The 21,268-nt window shown below is 35.9% G+C and overlaps 1 protein-coding gene across 3 annotated transcripts in view; it reads left to right on the forward strand.

The window, feature by feature from the left end:
• Nucleotides 1-21,268, forward strand: part of PTPRD (protein tyrosine phosphatase receptor type D) — a 2,145,247-nt gene that overhangs the window by 202,419 nt on the left and 1,921,560 nt on the right. Inside the window, exon 2 of one of the 3 annotated variants that reach the window (XM_082611189.1) lies at nucleotides 11,273-11,344. The exons of the other annotated variants lie outside the window; for them this stretch is intronic. The gene's annotated coding sequence lies outside the window, so the exon portion shown is untranslated. The remainder of the gene's footprint in view (nucleotides 1-11,272; nucleotides 11,345-21,268) is intronic. 3 annotated transcript variants of the gene reach the window in all.

Consider the following 21,268-nt stretch of genomic DNA (forward strand, 5'->3'; position numbering starts at 1 on the left):
ACTCCTCACAGAATTGTTGTGGGAATTATATGATAGCTCTTTGACAAGGTCTTCCATAATAAAGACACAATATACATTAGTGGCTGCCATTGTTATTATCATCATCATCATCATCATAGTTATTGCTAATAAAGATTACTTTTTCTGATTCAACAGAAGTTGGTGGGAGTAGGCTTTTACATTGGACTATTAACTGTGTCAGGATGAAAATGTTTTTCATTGGTTTTCATCCATAGTTTCAGGCTCAAATCAGGCACATAGTAGGTGCTTGTAAAAACCATCCTCACTTCTGATACCAACTGCAAGTTTAGGGTGCCTAAGATCATCTTCATGCTCAATAAGTCAGTAGAAGAATTGGCAGAACTCACTGAAAGCTGTTAAGCTCGTGGTTATGTTTTATTACAGCAGAAAGTCATGGGTTAAAATCAGCCAAGAGAAGAAGCACATGGGGCAGAGTCCAGGGGAGTTCCAAATGTGAAGCTTCCAGTTTTCTCCCAGTGGAGTTGTGGACAGTGCTAAATAACTCCTCCTGGCAAGGATGTGCAACTAGATGCATTGGAGTATTGCCAACCAGGGAAGCTCACCCGAGACTTTGGTGTTCAAGGTTTCTATTGGGGCCCGGTCACATAGATGTGGTTGATTGCTTAGAGTTTCCAGCCCCTCCAGAAGTTGAACTGCTATTGTATGGCCCAAAGTCCCCACCACGAGTCACTTTGTTAGCATAGACCATCCAATGTTGTCCAAAGCCACCAAATAAATAAAGGCATTCTTCATGCAGGATGCTTGAAGGCTTAGAGATTACCTCCCAGGAGCTGAGGGCAAAGACCAGATCTTTCTTTGGGATGAGATTACTACTTTACTACATAGTGTTAAAAGATAATTTTGAATTAATGGAGTAGATTTTGCATCCAGGTAACAGAAACAGAAACAGAGATAATCAGATCTTCCCAAGCCTTAACACTGACTTAAGACCTATCTTGATTTTAAGAGAGATTATAACAGGAGATAGAGCAGGTTGGTGAATCTAAGGATTCCTATTTGTAAGTTGTACTTACAATGCTGTAATAAATAAAGGACTTCTGTAGTAAAGAACTGAGATAGAAAATGTTATCACCTCTCAATAGTTTTTTTTTTTTTTTGCCACCCCTGGCATGTGATTTATTTTTTAATATTCAGGGAAAATATATATTAGAACCATAATGAGATACCATGTGTTTGTTTTTAGTAATAAACATTTGGCTGGTACATCTAAATATAAGAAATAAAGAACACAAATCATGCCTGGGGCCCACTCTTCCTTATCTTCTCAGGAGACAAGAAGAAAAGTGAGCAGACAGAATTGGAATTATTAATTGTGATTAACTCTACCCTAATTTTCCCAACTGAATGCAAAGAACGATCTGTAAGCTATCCCTGAAAGCTATAGCCAACATTTCAGGAAAGTTGGGTTTTAGGAACCTCTGTTTTTACCTATTGACCGTTTTTCCCTCAAAACAGCATCAGAGAGAAGTTAGGAACTATAATCCTTAATTTTCTTGCTGAATAGATGCTCATTTCTTTCATGAACCCCCCAATACTTATTTTCAGCTACTGTAATATGCACAAATGTATCTTGGTTAATATATTCTATATGTTGCTAGGCAAGCAGAGGGAGGCCAGGAAATAACTATTTTGACTTGAGAGATGGTAGTACAATGTAAAATGTGTTCTAGTTCAGTGAATATTTACATTTTTACTTGCTGCTAATGAGTACACATAGTTTCAAAATTGTGCCAGTTATGATTAATCCACCCACTACTGTTTTCTTTTTTTTCCCCTTGTTCCCTCCCCAATAACAAAAGGACTGAGGTCAGAATTATAATGGGTTGACAACAGCAAAAACAACAATAAAAGCAGTAACAAGTACAGAGCTTTCATGACCTACTTGTTTGCTATGACATTTATATATTGTTAGACTGGCAAAACAAGCTTGAGACAGATGTACTGCTACCATGCCCATTATATAGATAAGAAATCTACAAAGAGAGTAATAATCACTTTGACTCAAGTCACGTGGGTGCAAATGCATGGCAGTTCTTGTCAATATTATGTTTTTTTCATATGCTTTTTTTTAATATAAATTTATTTATTTATTTATTTATTTATATTTGGCTGTGTTGGGTCTTCATTTCTGTGCGTGGGCTTTCTCTAGTTGTGGCAAGCGGTGTGCGGGTCTCTCACTATCGCAGCCTCTCGTTGAGGAGCACAGGCTCCAGATGCGCAGGCTCAGTAGTTGTGGCTCACGGGCCCAGTTGCTCCGCGGCATGTGGGATCCTCCCAGACCAGGGCTCGAACCCGTGTCCCCTGAATCGACAGACAGACTCTCAACCACTGCGCCACCAGGGAAGCCCTCCATTTGCTTTTATGCCCTTGGTATAGGAAGGTAGCAAACTATTATTTCTGTAAGGGAGGGGCATGTTCTGGACCACGGTTACCTAATATTGGTGTTGGGGCAAGTGGTATACATTTTTAAGATACTTTCACGGTAACTCCAGACTGGCCTGTGGTTTCTCCAGGTACAAAGCTAGATGTGTGACCTACAGGTGTCAGATTGTTTGGCTGAATGTATCAAGAGCAAGATTCCAGGGCCTCAAGTATCGGGGAGGTGCCTGCAGTGATAGCTATGTAATTTTGTTCTCAGCTCCCTTCAGTCTATGCCTGCCTCCCCACTGGGCCAATTTATGCTGCAGTGTAAAGTAATGAACAGTTACAGTGTCTCTGGGGACAATCAGCAAGTTTTACTCAGTATTGAATTACAGACAGTTGTTATGTATACTTCCCCATTAGGTTGAGCAGACATAAATGAAATCCGCAGATATTTCCCAAATCTCATTAAGACATCACTTTACCCTTATTTCCACCAAATCTTTTACTACGTGGCTAAGAGATAACCAGATACATTGATTTTAGTTTCACTGGTTTTGTAATACTTTTCCTGGAATCTGGCAGGGGAATTAATAGGATTAAAGTTCTTTCTGAAAGAATTGGCAGCAGAATAGAACTAGGGGGAAAAAACAGAGGATGATTAATAATTTAGAAAATTAGATCCTAAATAATCAACATGCTTTACAACCCTCCCTAGCAGTTTGATTCCAAGAGATCTTAAAGAATTGCATGGTCTATTGCCCAGTCAGCTTTCTCAACCTTCCTCGGCATCCACCCCCCTCAAAACACAGCTCATTCCTCCACCTTCCCTGTGATCATAAGGTTTCAGAGAAATTAAAATAACATTGCTATTTCTGAGATAAAGTTCAGAGCCTCCTGCTTTCCTCATTAGATCACATTCATTTTACTTAAAACTATTGTTTGTAAGTAAATAATTTACCTTACGTTACTTAGAGTAAAATGGGAGGACAGTATATAATGATTGGAAAGTTTTTAATGACAGGGTACAGTCAGGCTCAGGAGGGATTGGAATCAGAAGTTAGAAAGTTCTGGAGGGTCAAAGAAATTATTTATTCCTCTCTCTTTCTCTGCCTCTCTTCATCTTCATCTCCCTTTGCCTCTTCTGGACCACGATGTTTCTAGGGCCTGCTACTCAATACACACATAGCTAGTTCATTGATTTCTCCTGAGTATTGCACAGTTTTTACTGTTTTGTTTGCCTTTTTCATCTGCATTTTCGATTATTTCACTTAAGTCAATTCTAGAAAGAACTTGGATCTCTCTACCCAAATGTAAGTCCCTGGGAATGATAGTTTGTTAAGCCACCTTGGGTCAGCTCATGTATATGCCAATCACAGATTTGGCCTTGAGAGGCTGACTGTAGTATATGGGATAACAGAGCAGCAATTAGTGATCAGTTGTGTATACATTTACCACTCAAAGCAGGAATATCTTTGAGGTCAGTAATCACATCTTATTTTTCATTGTTTCACTTGAAACCTGACACAGTGCCTTCTTCTAAGGAAGTGACACTTCAACTGAGTGTTCTTAAATGATGATAGTATTTTGGAAAAATGGAGGACGTGATCATTGCCCTTAGAAACCATGCAAAGTTAGAGGTTCCCAAACAGACATTTCTCAGAATTTCCCATGCAGTAGAACATATGTGTATTGATGAAGTGCAGACAGCAGCACCCAGTCACCCAGTGTCACTGACAGCTGATCAGTGGAACATAAGTGGATTCAATAAATGCATAGAGGTATTCACTAATACCATGTTCTATCAGCACCACACAAAAAAGTATGTGTTTGGAATAATCTTCTTAATACCTAAAATATTCTATGTCACTCATGTTTTTAATTTAATTTTTTGAACAATCTGTATTGTCAATCTTTTTATGTTTAACTGACATTAAGTCAATCAAACTTTTTATTTATGTTAAATAATTATATATTTATTTTTTAAAAAGCTAAATAAAATTGTACCTTAGGTGTCACAAAAGGCTATTTTGATAAAGGTTATTTATCACTTGATACTGTGATATTTTTAGGTTGTGTTTTACTTATTCAGGGAACTGTTGGACAGACACTCTGGGTTTGGAAATTTGTGTCATGATGGTTCATGGTGCTCATTCTGTTGTATGCAGTCTCATTTGATTCATGTGGCAATCTGTTCTACTGATGAGGGAAGTTATGCTCAGAGGTGTTAGATGACTTTGACAAGATTTTACAGTTACTAGGTAATAATATTAGTCTTTTGTATACTCTTAACTAAGGATAAAAAAATTATTCATTTGTTGTCCAATTATTCAGGGTAGAAGGTTGAGTCAGTTATTGAAAACTTAAATTGTAACTAATTAACCAAACCTGGCTTTCAAATTTTCAGTAGATGCTATGTTGAAAGAAATGAGAATTGTACATAAGACAGATTAACAGGAGAACATCTATTCAAGGGTATACTCTAGCCAGATGGAATTATCAGATTTTTACTCATAATAAATGCTCTAGAAACAGTGAAGAAAATAAATTAAAATTCCATGGTTGGAATATTAATGAAAAAAGGACTGTGGTAAAGAGTGAATTAACTAGGAAATATGGCCACTAAAATTTTTTCCTATTTTGTATGGTTTATTAAATAGGTCAGAGTTTGTAGCTCAATTAATCAAACCCCTGGAAACAGCTTATTCAACCTTTAGCTATGTCACCATCAAGGCCTACCTCCTTTGCCAAAACAAATGTATACGAAAAACCTGCATCTCTTTAACTACATCTTTTATATCTTCAAGACATTTTAGTTTTGTATTATAACTATGAAAAAAAATGAACATGAAAACATACTACTAATCAGGAAAGAAATTGATGATGTAAATAATAAAAATAATATGTCTAAATAAGTACAGTTTAACATCTGCCTAAATTCTTAATCCCAGAGAATTCTGTAAAATCATCAGTTCATGAACTACTTAGTAAGATAAAGCATTAGTAGGAAGGGCTGCTGAAAGCAACAATATTGATTAAGCTCTCTTTAAAAATCTCAACCTGTGCTGGTGCTTAAAAAACACAGAAGTAAACAAAAGGAACTTATGAAACTGACTTAACCGTTTCTCTTTTCCTTTTGCCTTTTCCTTGACATCAAAGGGAAACCAGTGTAATGAATACAAATCAGGACCCAGAAGAAAATGGACCTAATTTTTTAACCTCATTATGACATAGGTCATAAGAAATATATGCACATACACAGCTTCTGTTCTCTGTGGTTCTGGCTAAAAAAAAAAAAACAATTTTTTTCTTCTTTCACACATTTTACTAGTGATCATATCCATTCTCTGTAATGCTTCATCATGGAAATTTTATATCAAAGATCTTCAAACTTAAATGTTTTGTAATTAGTATATTAGGCATAAAGATAGAACAGTAGTTTTCCAAGGATGATGTATGTCATATTGTAAACTACAAACCCTGTTGGTAAGGCTAAGGGATGAGAACATTGATACAACTGGTATGTGACTTACAGTGGAAGACCCAAACTCCTAAAGCTCCCAAACTGCTTGCTCCGCTACTTCAAGGACTCAGAATGCAGCAGACCTCACTGTGAAGGATCACTGTATTATACACCAGGTCCTGCCTATTCCTCTGCTAAAGGTCTCAGGAAACTGCTCCATTCTTTCTATTCCAGGAAATGTCCATACTTTCCAAACAAAATATGCTCTCTCAAATAGCCAGGATTTGCCCTTCCACCTAAATGGCTCTCTTCCAATCCCTGAGTCATAGGTGAATTCCTAACTCATTCATAAAGCCTCAAATTAGGTATCATGTCCTGGACAAATTCAGAGTACCCTTCACTGGACTACCATACAGTACTTTCTGTAACTCCATGAGGCCATTCTCATTCTGCTTTATCTTTTGTATCTATCTTCCCTCAGTGTATTATTTGAAGGAAGAATTTTGCCTTGTTTATCCCTATATTCACTGCATCTTATAAAGGGCAGAGGCGATAAATTCTAAATAAATGTTCATTAAATGAAGTAATGAATAAAAGCATGACTGGTGTACATTTCATACAGTAGAGATTTTATTGCTCAAGTTGGCCTGTTTCAGTGTAGGGCTAACTGCCCTACATCACAGTAATGGGGGGAGTTCTTATCTATTGAGGTGATATGAAATGGCCATTATTTAACCATCTTGACTTTCAGAAACAGCTATTTTTTATGGTTCAATATAATACCACCTAATCATAGAATTAACCTGCTCCTTTTGTGGCTAGTGACTAAATGCATACTCTCTGGATATAGACTTTATCCATGATTAAGCCTGTAGTATGTGTTAGGAAATGTTCTAAGCTCTGAGGATACAGAGCTTATTTTGACAGTGGTCAAATAATTGTAGTTCTAAGCCTCATGGAATTTGGATTTTAGAAGAGGAGATAGAAAATAAACAGATATCCAAATAAATAATATACATACAGTAGTGAAAAAATACTATGCAGAAGAAGAAGAAAAAGAAAAAAAAATTAGAGAAAATAAAAAGCAAAGAGAATAGTGTTTAAGGAAGGCTTCTCCAACAGGTGATGATCTGAATAGAGACCTGAATGAAATATGAGTGTGAGCCTTCTGGTGACCTGGATAAAAAAGCATTCTTGATAAAGGATACAGCAAGTACAAAAAACCAAGATAGCATGTGTGGCAGTGAAAAATATCTGAGAAATAGCCAAGTGAGATCATGGTGAAGGCTTTGGATACTGGCCTGAGAGGGTGATGGGAAGTCATTGGAGTCTGTGCATAGGAGAGTTACATGGTCTGATTTACATTGGAAGAGGTCACTCTGGCTGCTAAGTAGTGACAAAACTTTAGGGGACAGAAAAATCCTGTAGAAGCAGAATCCAGGTAGTTAATAATGTTGACTTGGATGAGGGTTGTAGAATGAAAGGTTTGAGAAATGGTTAGATTCAGGATATATTTTAAAGTACTTGCTCACAGGGATTTGCTATTGACTGTACAGGTGTTCATAGCTGTCCTAGCTGGGGAAAAAAAAGAAGCAGCCCATGAGAGATGGGAATGGCCCTGGTACTATCAGCTATACCTTACTTGGAGTTTCCTGACATTCAAGGCTAGATAATGATGTCCTCATGTTGAACGTAAATAATGTAACAGAAGACCCACACTACATTAGGTCATTCTATGATTATGATGCATCAAGACAAATGCAAGAACATTCTGTAATCAGATACAAATGCAGATAAATACATGAATATTGTCTAAATCACAAAAATGACCAAATGTTCCCCAATCCTGCTCTGTTGTCACTTTATCACAGTTTTAGTCTTGCTTTTTACCTTCTGTCTTCAGATAAGAATTCTATTAAGCTACCTAATAGTAGAATTACCCCTGCTTTCTGGCTTACATTCAATCTAGAGAAAAGGTTACTTTCTTTAACCTTTCTCCAAATAATTTAACACAAACCCCGATACTGTAAGTCTTTTCTAACAGCCTCTTATGAAAAAACCCACAGTTCCCCATGGAGAGCGTTCTCCTCCATTGCAGAGGCAATAAACCAAACTTTGTTCAACTATAGTATTCCTGATGGCCTTTGGCTGGAGGCATTGACAGATATTGATAGTATACCAATAATTTTATAACGCCTTGGGGGGGAAATTTGGTTGTCTATTTTTTTTTTTTTTTTTTTTTGTGGTACGCGGGCCTCTCACTGTTGTGGCCTCTCCCGTCGCGGAGCACAGGCTCCAGACGCGCAGGCTCAGCGGCCATGGCTCACGGGCCCAGCCGCTCCGCGGCATGTGGGATCCTCCCAGACCGGGGCACGAACCCACGTCCCCCGCATCGGCAGGCGGACTCTCAACCACTGCGCCACCAGGGAAGCCCTGGTTGTCTATTTTTAAGCCTGAAAACCTATATCAAGATCCAAGCTAAATCCCTTAGCAAAATATTTAATTTTAGATTTTTGTCTAGAGCCTGCAGACATGTATCATGTGAATAAATCAGCTAAAATGAGGCCTGAGGAACAAGTCTACTCCAAGAAATTTGCTGTATTCTTGCAAGTAAACGTTTAGTCCCCGGAGCCCCTCTCTAGCACTTATTTCCCTGACCTGAATAGAAAATTCTTTTCTCATCTCAGAGATCATGGTCAAAAATACATACTATTTAATTATTATTCCTTCAAGGAATTCCCTTAAACTTCATGGTCAAACACTTGTCACTCTGCTGAGATTACCTTGGGTTTCATACACAGTGTTTGCAGTCTCTAGAAGATGCCTACTGTTTTGGCAAATCCTTAGGCAGGGATAAGCCTCCTTTTAACAGTTTTCTGTGAAGGGTGTTCTTTAACTGCTTTACCCACCCAGGTAACCAAAGTTTTCACAGGTCAATCCAGGGAATAAGAGATGAGGCTGCTCTCATCAGCTGGGTGTAACCTGATTTCAAATATGTCAGGATGTGATATATTGATTATAATGAAGTGGAGGCAATGTGGTGAAACTCAAGGGTTTGACAGAGTCTAAGACCACATTCTATGAATTTGGGTATAAGTCTTGTAACTATTATAAATGTTGATTTCCTTTTCTGTAATGCAGAGATAATCAAATGAAGGGGTGGAACATATGAAATAATAGATATGAAATTATTCTCTATTTAAGCTATACTATATAGAAGTGTCCCTTACAGGTAGAACTATATTTATTATAGTTTCCAGGTTTTCTCCTGAAGGTTGATTTATCTAAAATTTAATTGTAATTGTGAGCCACATAAAAATTATCTAAAGGGAAAAAAGATAATTAACTCAAGCTCATTAAATATTGGCTGTGCATTGACTGCAAAATCTATGGATCCTCTAAATTAATATCACAATCGTTAGAGCAAAGTAGCCCTTGTCAGCAATGGTAAGCTCCACCTGTTTTCTTCTTCCAAAGACGGTGTTCCCAAAGTCAAATGAGATTAGACAAAAAAGGATCTGAAACAGTTGACTGCCACAATTTAAAGTTAGATGGGGAAACTAAAAAACTAATGTGAACATATGATTCTGCAAGGTATTTTGTGGTGTATTGACTCTAGTGATGTGGAGGTGGAGACGATATATGATGTGGAGAAAGTCAAGGTTGCAAAATCAAAAGAGATTCTGAGGCTATACACTATGATGTTAGGTGTAAGTCTTTAACCATCTCAATGTTAACAACTTTTATCTGTACTACAGAGATAAGCAAATCCAGTCAGAACATATTATATAGCATATATGAAATATTTTGTCCATTATACAACATGATGTAAGTGTTTGTAGAAGAGTTCTTGACTGTGATAAAGGAAACAGCTAAGGATGATGCCAAACTGCTCTTTGTAGATTTGGCCAGTGCAGATGTTTAACTTGGATAGATTTCAGTTGAACTGGATGTTTTGAAAAATAGTTGGTAATGTTATATTAAAATAGAGATCATCTAATTTCCAAAATGCCGGATCTATTTCTAGGGAGTAATTCACACACTGGGAGAATCTAATTGTGTCAATAATATTTAAACAAGTCACTGTTGTTTGTAAACCTTTCATTGTGATAGCTAGCACAAAGTGATATGTGAAAAACATGATTATATGGTTATCACTCTGTTTAATAGGGTTTGCAGCCTCTATGTACACATAACAGCTGCTGGAGCAAGCCCTCAATTAATTTTACATAACAGGAGCAATTTTACACAATTACTTAAAAATCCTTGGCCATATTCCATTTCTCTGACATAGACATATGGGCCAAAATCACAATAAATGATTACACCAATGGGATCTCTTATAAAAATAGTTATGTTATAGTTAATATTTTCCAGATTAAATCTTTCAACTTCTGTAAGTCTCACTTCATGTTTAAAAGTTATTTTCATATGGATATTTATTATTAGTTATCATTAGAGCAAACACTTATTGAGTGCTTACTAAATTCTAGGCTCTCTGCTAAGCATTTCAAATATATTACTTCCTTTAATCATCAGATTTTCTAAATAATAGGCTCCAAAGTTATTTAGCCTGTTAGGAGGAAACACATTTAGGATGGTTATGTATCCTGGCCAAGGTCACAGTGGCCAATAAGGAGAACAGTCAAGACTCTAACCCAGGCTGGATGGTATCTGAAGCCGATTTTCTTAACCGTAAAGCCTCCAGTTTCTTTTTGTCACTATTTAAGCTGCTATTTGTCAAAACTAAATCCAATACAAGAATTTTTTCTAACTATAATTATAAATTACTTCACTTTATTGGTGGTGACAATTAGTAATGTAATTTAGGCACCATCAGCTATTTTTTGCTAATTATCCATTTAGACATTCATTCCACAAGTATTCTTTAAGCACCTACTATACTCAAGCCTTTGCACTTGAGTTGACATATTTAGTCGTTCCTCCTGCCAAGAAATGCAGACATGTATTCTGTAGTCAGGAAGCTTGTTTTTTTTACTAATCATTTTATCTCAGGATGTTCTTCCTTCCCATTTGGGAAAAGAATAATTATAGTTGAGTCCAGATTCTAAATACAGCTAACATCTATGAGTCTTTTCATCATGCTTCTCTCTGTTATCTTCCCATTCTCTTACCTTACAAATACTTATCTTAGAGAATATATCATATTGCATTGTAATTTCTGCTTATTTTCCCATTTGTCCTATTAATCCATGAACTCTTTGGGGAGATATATGGTATCTTCTTTATATTTACGTTTTCAGCATCTAGATTATAATCATGTGCTTAGTGAATTGTGTTGCCTGGAAGAGTGAATGAATGAATGAAATCTCCAGAGAATTTAGGATCAATGCTTAAGAGAATTCTAGGAAGGAGACAAAATCCTTTTATTACTGTATTCATCAGGTATCAGATATTCATCAAATGGCTCAGCTGGAAATGACAGAAATGGTCTCAAATGTGAAGATGTCAGGCAAGGTGAGTCCTTTAGAGGTTTCCACCTGTTGTTTGTGAAGATTCAGGGTGAATTGTACAATAACGCAAAGTATGGTCAAAGTAATAGGCTTTACTGGAGACGTTTACTACTGAGGGATCAGCAAGAGGAGAAGGCCTGGTTACTCTGATCTGCGGTGTCAATTCCCAGGGATATGAGATGAGGCCACATTCCTCCCTGGAACACCTATTCTTACTGTGTGCCCAGCCGGCCCCAGTAAGCCTCACATTGGAAAGTTAAGGAGAATAAGGGAAACCAAGCCTTCTGGTTTGACTGAATCCTGGGATGTATGTTTCCCCAAAAAACTTGCTCCTTAACCCACATTTAGCCATAGTGCCTAACTGGGTAAACTACAAGATACCAACCATACAAAGATAAAAGAAATAATACATTTATGGCTCATGCCACTGAAAAGACCGTAGGCATTATTGGAAACTTTATACAAAGAGTTAGAGTACTGTGTTTCCTGTTGCTGCTGTAATAAATGACCACACACTTAGTGGCTTAAAATAAGACCAATTTATTATCTTCCATTTCTGGAGTCAGAAGTCTGAAATGAGTCTCACTAGGCAGGGGTGCATTCCTTTCTGGAGGCTCTTGGGAAGAATCTTTTTTTTTTTCTTGTTGCCTTTTCCAGTTTCTGGAGGCCATTCACATTCCTTAGCTTGTGGCTCCCTTCCATCTTCAAAACCAGCAATGGCTGGTGGAGTCTTTTCTGACATTGTATAACTCTGGCACAAACTCTCCTGCATCCCTCTTCTAACTTTTAAGGACCCTTCTGATTGTATTGAGTCCACAAGGATAATCTCTATATCTTAAGGTCAACCTTGATTCCACCTTGATCCCTTCTACAGGTAACATAAAATATCCACAGGTTCCAGGGATTTCAATGTGGATATCTTTGGTGATCCATTTTTCTGCCTACAACAGACGTATCTGTCTCCTTTCTTCTTCTTTTGGCTCTCTTTTCCTGTATTAAGTCTTTATTGTTAAGTACTAAAAGGCAGCAAGGTGGCTACCATCAGCTACTAGGCTACAGCTTGCTAGGTTCAGGTTCAATCAGGGAAAGAAAAATTCTAGTCCTTCCAGTAGTGTGACCTTGGTTCCTGCCTATGATTTTCTGAGTCGTTTCATGTGCACAGTACCTGTGGGCATCAAAATGAAATGCTTTTTGTCCCCAGACCTTAGTCACACCTTCACCCCTCTATGATATAGGTTTCTGATGAGGGGAGAGGCAGACATAGGAAAAGGGATTTTCCCCAGGATACCAGTTAGGCTAAAAAATAAAGAAACCAGAAGACCAATATGTCCACTCTGTAGCAATGTGAGTGGTGGGGAAACCCTGTTTCTACAGGAAAATATTTCTATTTGGGGTAAATAATGTCTCTTTACATGTCTGTGTTTGTGGGCTCCACACCCAGGGTAAGTCAGAAATATAGGCTCACTATAAAACTTGGATCTAGGGCTTCCCTGGTGGCGTAGTGGTTGAGTCTGCCTGCCGATGCAGGGGACACGGGTTCGTGCCCCAGTCCAGGAAGATCCCACATCCCGTGGAGCGGCTGGGCCCGTAAGCCATGGCTGCTGAGCCTGCGCGTCCGGAGCCTGTGCTCCGCAATGGGAGAGGCCACAGCAGTGAGAGGCCCGCGTACCGCAGAAAAACAAACAAACAAAACAAAACAAAACAAACTTGGATCTAAGCTTGTCTCCATTGATTAATCATACACAAAATATTTAAAATTCTGCATAATGAAAACTTGTTGCTAAATGATTGAACGTCGTACTTTAGGTTTTTAAAATATATATTTCAAAAATTAGGTCACTTTACTTTTATCTCTTTCAAAGAAGAAATTAAAAGGTCTCCAAAGGTAAAGAGTTATGCTGACTTGATAGATAGATAATTATATTAAAAAATACTATTTTAAGAAGATGGAATATGTGGTCTCCCTGCCATTTTTTTAATGTGTAAAAACTTTATTTTCTATTATAATCATAAGATGTAGTGTTCTAAGCTTTACTTTAAAGAAAACAAACATTATTGTCCATCTCTCAATCCCCCACAAGAGAATCTCATGTTTATCCTTTTATAAACATCTGTGTATCAAGCACTAAGCTGAACACTTCTCATAGAGTTGCCATTTGCCCTTTATAATGAACTATAAGTATTATCTCTATTTTATAAGTGAACGAACTGAAGCTCAGAGAGATTAATTTGCTCAACCACGAAGCATTTAAGTGGAAGCCAGGTTTCTCTGACAAAAGAAAAAAAAATACCCTCCATATTCTGCAATAATGATATCCCTTTATTTTAGGGAAAAAAAGAGAGATTGAATGCAAGCTTGTATTCTTCTAACTTACTTATGTTAACAGTCCCTGAAATGTTTACTCTTTTTTCTTGCTCCTTCAGCATATAGATAAACATTTACTGAATAAATGAATGAGATATATTATGTTTCCATCATTCACAGATAGATCTGAGCATCCCTCTGGGAAGAACACATGCTAAAGGCTACAGGAGGACTTAACTAATAACTAGACTCTAATTCTACTTAGGGAGTTTAAAGTTTAGTGGGAAAGATAAGATATATATACACTCAGAAACAAACACATATATTACAAGAACATAAGAGAAATATTATATCTTGATAGTGAGAAGCACAGAGAATGTTTTAAAGAGAGAGAGAGAGAGAGAGAGAGAGAGAGAGAGAGAGAGAGAAAGAGAATTAACCCACTTGTGGCTGGAGTGACGACCATTTTGGAGAAAATGGTATTTGTGGTTAATTTTGAAGAACACTTGATATTCCAATGTGTAGATATGTGAGAAGGGACTATGCAAGGTTGAAAATCAACCCATAAGATTAGAACTGGTGAGCTATCATGGTGGAGGAAGGAAAAATAGCATTGGGAACTGTCTACATTATAAACAGGGAGTAGAAAAGCCAAGAAAGTGGATCTTTGGTCAAGATTGATATTAAAAATCCAGGGAGAGTCCATATTCAGGATTTAGAATAAAAGTGTAAATTATGGTTTAAGAAACACAAAGAGCAATTTAACACTTCGATAAAAGAATGTTATCCTTTGGAAATTTTTAAAAGTTGTAGTTTACCGTTTAAGGAGAAGTAGTCCTTTTATTGACAAATTTAGAGACCATTTGGCCATTTTTTTCAAAGCTTATAAATTTGTATCATGAAGGCTTACGTGGGTTTTGCTTTTAAACCTTACTTTGATAAACTCTCTTATTTATTTACACTATTCTTTTGCTAATTTCTCTAACTTTTGTTCTTAATTCTCATTTTTTTCCCGACAAACTGTGAGGTTCTTTATTCTGTTGACTAGGATTAGGGCAATCTTTTCCACCTTTTAAATTTATGGGGATGTTAAGTTCTTGATATTTTCTTTAAAATTGTACTTCCACATAAATTTCAAAAGACTTGATTTCACTCAAAATATGTATTCCTGATTCAATTAGCATTTTGTTTGTATCTTTTTTAGCACATAGAATGAAAAAGCTGTAAGGAATCCTAGGAAATCATCTGGTTCAGAACAATAAGAATGATTTCAGCCCTCTGTAATAAAGGTTTTGAAATGATATTTTAAAACCTTGGTAGATTAAACCCGTGCTTAATATTCTTAAGAGAAATAAAGCCTCCCTTTTGTTTATACTATAATTATTATTTATTGATTTTCTCATTTCCAAAATGATAACAGCTGATGTGAACTCTTCCTGTGCAATCCTTTCTATTATACTAACTTCCAGTTAGAGAAAGACAGGTGAATGCCTATGTATCTTTCAAAGTCTATAGGAAGACTGTGTCCCCGAATCTTACTAATAAAGACTTTTGTCTTGTCATTTGCAGTGAATTGTGATTCAAAAATAGTGCAGGTGAAACATATTCAATACTGCAACTTTGTTAATACTGTATTTTGATCATCTGATGTCATCCATTTTCAACGTGCCTAACAAAAGAAAAGTGAGTTAAAATGATAAAAGCTGAAGATGTAGACTGAATTGTGTTCCAAAAACCTAGTCCCCCTCGTGAAGTGTAAGCCTTCTCAGTAGTATCATTTACATGGTATTTATTGTGTCAAGGAACTATAGAGGAAAGGAGTAAAGGAGGCATGAGATGTAGTCACATCCCGTGAGATACCTTATAAATGAGACAAGAATATTAGGGCATGAGCATATGCATATTACCTAATAAAAGTAAATTTAATGAAAAATATTCTCTTTCACCTAAAATTGCTTAGTTATCAGGAATATGTGTTCCTTTATTCTGACTAATGTTCTAAAAATGACACTAAGAGACTTTTTACCTGATAGGAATATCTTCAAAAATAACTGAACAAAGAGAGGATATTTAGATTGATAAGGCCTGGTAGCCAATAATAGAAAGTTCACAGTTTTTATCATTTGTAAAGTAACTAAATATAAGTCCAAGCTTAGTGAACATGTTCACAGTATGTTTACATACACCCTCTTTGTATAAGTGTTATTTAAAAGTATATATAATGATTTGAGACATCACCAGCCTGTGAATTCAAATGTGATTGTATACTAGTAGTAATTCAAATATTACTGTCATGTGCCATCTCCAACATATTCAAACTCTTAACATCCCTGGGAGAAGTGGAGAGAAGATTCCTTTCTCCACTCCATACCACACCTGCATACCAGGGGCCTTTGGATCACAGTGACCTTTGGATTTAGATCTTATTTTTATCATCATCTAGATGTGGGAACCTGGAAGCAACAGAGATTGTTATTCCCCCACAACTCCACTGGCAATCTAGCTGCTGTAATAAATCCCTCTGTATGACCTGAAATCTGTAATTTTTCCTCTACACCAATGCTATACTGATAAAATATATAAAAGTCAAATAGAGCTAACAAATCTGTAGAAGACCACTTTGTATGTTATAAATGGTATCCTAGTTTCCTAAAAGAGTTAATACATTTAAAAAAATTAAGACAAGAATAAAGTGATCTCTCCAGTGTTAATGTGTACTGATCTTTTGTAGCAGATAATAGATTAGGTTAGCATCTGAAAATAGATACTCCTTCTCAAACTTTAGAATCCCAAGGAAATTGCATTTGGAAATCTGGATCATACTGTTAAGGGCCACGACTCTGTGCTTTAACTCTCTGAAAATCTGTTTGGCCCATTTTATTAGAATGAAAGTGTGATATGGTAGCAAGCCAGTTGGCTGCAGTCAAGTGCTCTGTTGAAGAATTCCGCAATATAGAAATGATGAACCAGGCTTACAGAAGGAATTTGGTGGTTAAATGGATCCCTGCTATTGCAGAAAATCCTTTATATGTTTCCTAGGCAACTAAAATACTTAAGAAATGGAGGCAGTTTAAGTAGAAAATGCTTTACAACTAAAGGGAAAAATGTTTTTTATTTTTCATTCTTTTTGTTAAAGGTGATATGTGGCCATATCAAAATGAAAAAAAAAGATTTTACTGAGTGGGTAATTGTTCATGATGTGCAATTGAGAGTATTAACAGCAGTATTGCAGGGTAAGGGTGATTGTGCTTTATCTTTGTATTTTAATTCTTTTTATTTAGTTGATTTAGTATTCTGCATTTTATAATTATCAAGTTGAACTTTCTACTAATCTCTATTTTAAGCAGCTTGTGAATTAAAAAAAAAATCTCTACCATATGTCAATTCTCTTTGGAGTAACTAGGTGTGAAATCTACCTGTGAAAAACTATTTCCAATGTGTGAAGTGCATCTTTCAAACTGATAAAGATGATAAAACTATTCTGATCATGGCATAATGGACTAGTTGAATTCAAATATACTTGGCACAGAATATCTGGAAATCAAGCTAGGAAAAAAATGGAAGGTTATTGGAATATTTAAGCTGGGATGATAAGAGGCCTAGAAATAATTTTACAATGTTTATGTTCATATATCAGTCTTCAAACTGGTTTTTATGAGGAATTACTAGTGTATTTTGTTCCATATAACTTGAGAACATTCCAGTAATTTCTCAATATCATAAAAAATCCTAAGTTAAATTGGACTACACACTACTTCCTTTTTTTTAATAAAGGCCATGAGACATATAATGATGACATTTTTTCTTTCAGTCAGTTGCTAGTAGAGGCACATTGCTGTGACTGGTAAAGGATATCTTTGTCAGGGTGCTTAGTTTTCAGGGGCCAGCTAAATCCTTCTTATGCAAGGGAACTAAAAATATCATCCTTAAAATTCAGGTGAATGTAACACATTTGAAACCATGTTCAAAAGCATCTTGCTCTCATCTTTCGTCTTTTGGTATTTATATTGACCTAGAACCTAGAGCATGTTTTGCTCTCATGGATCATTGATTTACACTAGTGTCCATAAAATCTCAAGTTCGCGTAGCAAAGTTTTCTAAGAAAGATAATGTTTTCTTTATTGATATCACACTTTAACAAATGCAACATCTCTACGTGTTTCTTTTTGGTTCTCATTAAAAATTAATTAGAAATCAAATTGTCAAAATAGCTTTACCAAAAAAAAAGGGGAGGGGGAAAGAAAGAAAGAATAGACTCAGATTTTCCACCAAGATTTGGCACATATAAATAAATAGAAGTACTCTGATGAAAAATGAATCAGACATAAAATATGTTCTCCATAACAACACACAGATATTTGGGAATTTCTAAATGAATTGATGAGAAATTTGCCACATAGTTCAAACTACAGTACAGTCTTCTAACATTCCTGATAGTAAACAAGCTAGAAAGATGGAAAAGTGTGAATGAACAATTCTTCAAGTAATGCAGGAAAATTAATTTATGGTTTGTAGGCAAATACCCTAATTTGACCTCAGTTATACTTTAAGCACAACACAAATTGATTAGACACAAATAATATCCTTATTTCTGTAAACAGTTCCAGTAGAATTTTACACATGTATTTAAAAGTTGGAATAGTTACATGATATTGACAAGTTCATATTGAATAAGCAAAAATGAAGCCTGACCTAACTGAACCTCGAGAATAGTCTGTTTTTCTTGAGATAATCTGTTTTGAGGATTTACATAATCAAAGTAAATTTGAGAAACATCTCCTCTGACTGTAAAAGTCCTGCGTTTAAATGGCATCAAAGAATAAACAGAGTCGTTAGGTCATGTTGCCCTGTCTGAAAATAAAGGGGGAATTTTCTGTCTGTCTTAATACAAATAATAGGTATTTTTCCCCAGTCAACTGGTTTATTTTTATCTTATGGACACAATAGTAACCAATTGTATTTCTGTTTTACACTGACTACTTACAAATTCACAATTAATTTTGAGGCCTACCTCTAGTCAGTAGAATATCAAGACAAACATTTAATGTATTAATATAGCTTTTTTGTGGTTATCTATTTTCTTTTATTTTTTAAAAATTTTTATTTCATATTGGAGTATAGGTGATTAACAGTAATGTGTTATTATAGGTGTACAGCAAAATGATTCACTTATACATATGCATGTATCTATTCTTTTATCAAATTATTTACGCATTTAGGTTATTACAGAATATTGAGCATCGTTCCCTGTGCTATACAGTAGGTCCTTGTTGGTTATCTATTTTATTTATATTTTTAATAAATTTTATTGGAATATAGTTCACTTATCATGTTGTGTTAGTTTCTGCTGTACAGCAAAGTGAATCAATTGTACATTTACAGATTCTGTTCTCATATAAGCCATTACAAAGTATTGAGTAGAGTTCCCTTTGCTATACAGTAGGTTCTTATTAGTTATCTATTTTATATATAGTAGTGTGTATATGTCAGTCTCAATCTACCAATTTATCCCCCCCTTTCCCCCTTAGTAACCATACGTTTGTTTTCTACATCTGTGACTCTATTTCTGCTTTGTAAATAGGTTCATTTGTACCAGTTTTTTAGATTCCACATATAAGCAATATTATATGATACTTATCTTTCTCTGTCTGACTTACTTCACTCAGTATGACAAGCTCTAGGTCCATTCATTTTCCTGCAAATGACATAATTTCATTCTTTTTTATAGCTGAGTAATATTCCATTTTACATATGTATTGAATCTTCATTATCCATCCCCCTGTTGATGGACATTTAGGTTGCTTCCATGTTCTGGCTCTGATAAACAGTGCTGCAGTGAACATTGGGGTATATGTATATTTTCAAATTATGGTTATCTTCGGATATATGCCCAGGAGTGGGATTGCTGGATCATATGGTAGCTCTATTTTTACTTTTTTAAGGAACCTCTATACTGTTCTGCATAGAGGCTACACCAATTTACATTCCCACCAACAGTGTAGGAGAGTTCCCTTTTCTCCACATCCTCTCCAACATTTATTGTTTGTAGATTTTTTGATGATGCCCATTTTGACCAGTGTGAGGTGATACCTCACTGTAGGTTGATTTTCATTTCTCTGACAATTAGTGATGTTAAGCATCTTTTCAAAATTACGATACTACCCAGAGTAATCTACAGATTCAATGCAATCAAATCACCAAAAACATTTTTCACAGACTTAGAACAAAAAGTTTTACAATTTGTATGGAAACACAAAACACCCCGAATAGGCAAAGCAATCTTGAGAAAGGAAAACGGAGCTGGAAGAATCAGGCTCCCTGTCTTCAGACTATACTACAGAGCTACAGTAATCAAAACAGTATGGTACTGGCACAAAAACAGAAGTATAGATCAATGGAACAGGGCAGAAAGTCCAGAGATAAACCCATACACCTATGGTCACCTAATCTATGACAAAGGAGGCTAGAATATATATTGCTTCTTAAATTCTTTATGTATTCTATAATTTTCCCCTTGTTCTAATTTACTTATGCTGTGTTGATTAGTGCCTGTATTAATTGGGATAGTCCTTAGTAACTGAACAGTCCAGATCCAAGGCTTCCAAAGTTGATGCATCAGAAAAAGAAAGAACATACAGTGAGTGACATCAGCAACATGGCTAAGTAGATATCCCTCATCACTCCCCTCCCTCAAAGAGGCCCCTCCCACAAAGGCACTTATGCCTATGGATAAATTTGGAATTTTATCCACAGGCAAAAGTGCCTTTGTGAGAACTCTGTGGGATCCAGCACCATACACAGGGACTGGGAAAGAGTCTCACCCCCCTGCTCATCAATTAATAAGGATACAGAGCTCAGTCTGTATATCCTGCAGTGGTCCATGAGACCTGTATAGCCCCTGTTGGCTTCAGTCCAAGAGTCCCTTGAACGCTCCATCTTAGACAATCACCCATGGACAAGAGAGAAAAGAACCTTTGTGGAAGTTTAGGTTTCCAGTGGAGAAGTTCCAGCATACTGTTAGAGGAAAAACACACACACACACACACACACACACACACACACACACACACCAGCAACATCATACTTAAGGTGAAAGATTAAAAGTTTAAAAAGATGAAAAGTTTTTCCTCTAAGATTGGAAACAATGCAAGAATGCCCACTCTCACCACTTCTCTTCAACATAGTATTGGAAATCCTAGCTGGAGCAATCAAGCAAAATGAAGAAATAAAAGGCACCTAAATTAGAAAAAATGAAAAATGTCTTTAATTGCAGATTATGTTATCTTATATATTGAAAATCCTAAAACCTTCACCAAAATACTGTTGGAACTACTCAATGAATTAAGTAAATTTGCAAGTACAAAATCAACATATAGAAATTAGTAATGTCTCTGTAGAATAACAACAAAAGATCTGAAAAAGAAAAAAAATTCCATTCATAATAAAATCAAAAACAATAAAATATTTAGGAATAAATTTACCTAAGGATATGAAAGCTCATACACTGAGAAATATAAGACTTTGATGAAAGAGATTGAATAAAGCACAAATATATGGAAGATATCCCATGTTCATGGATCAGAAAAATCAATGTTGTTAAAATGTCTATACTACCCGAAGCCA

Source organism: Mesoplodon mirus, assembly GCF_964341445.2.
Source record: "Mesoplodon mirus genome assembly, chromosome: 1".
Lineage (NCBI taxonomy): Eukaryota > Metazoa > Chordata > Mammalia > Artiodactyla > Ziphiidae > Mesoplodon > Mesoplodon mirus.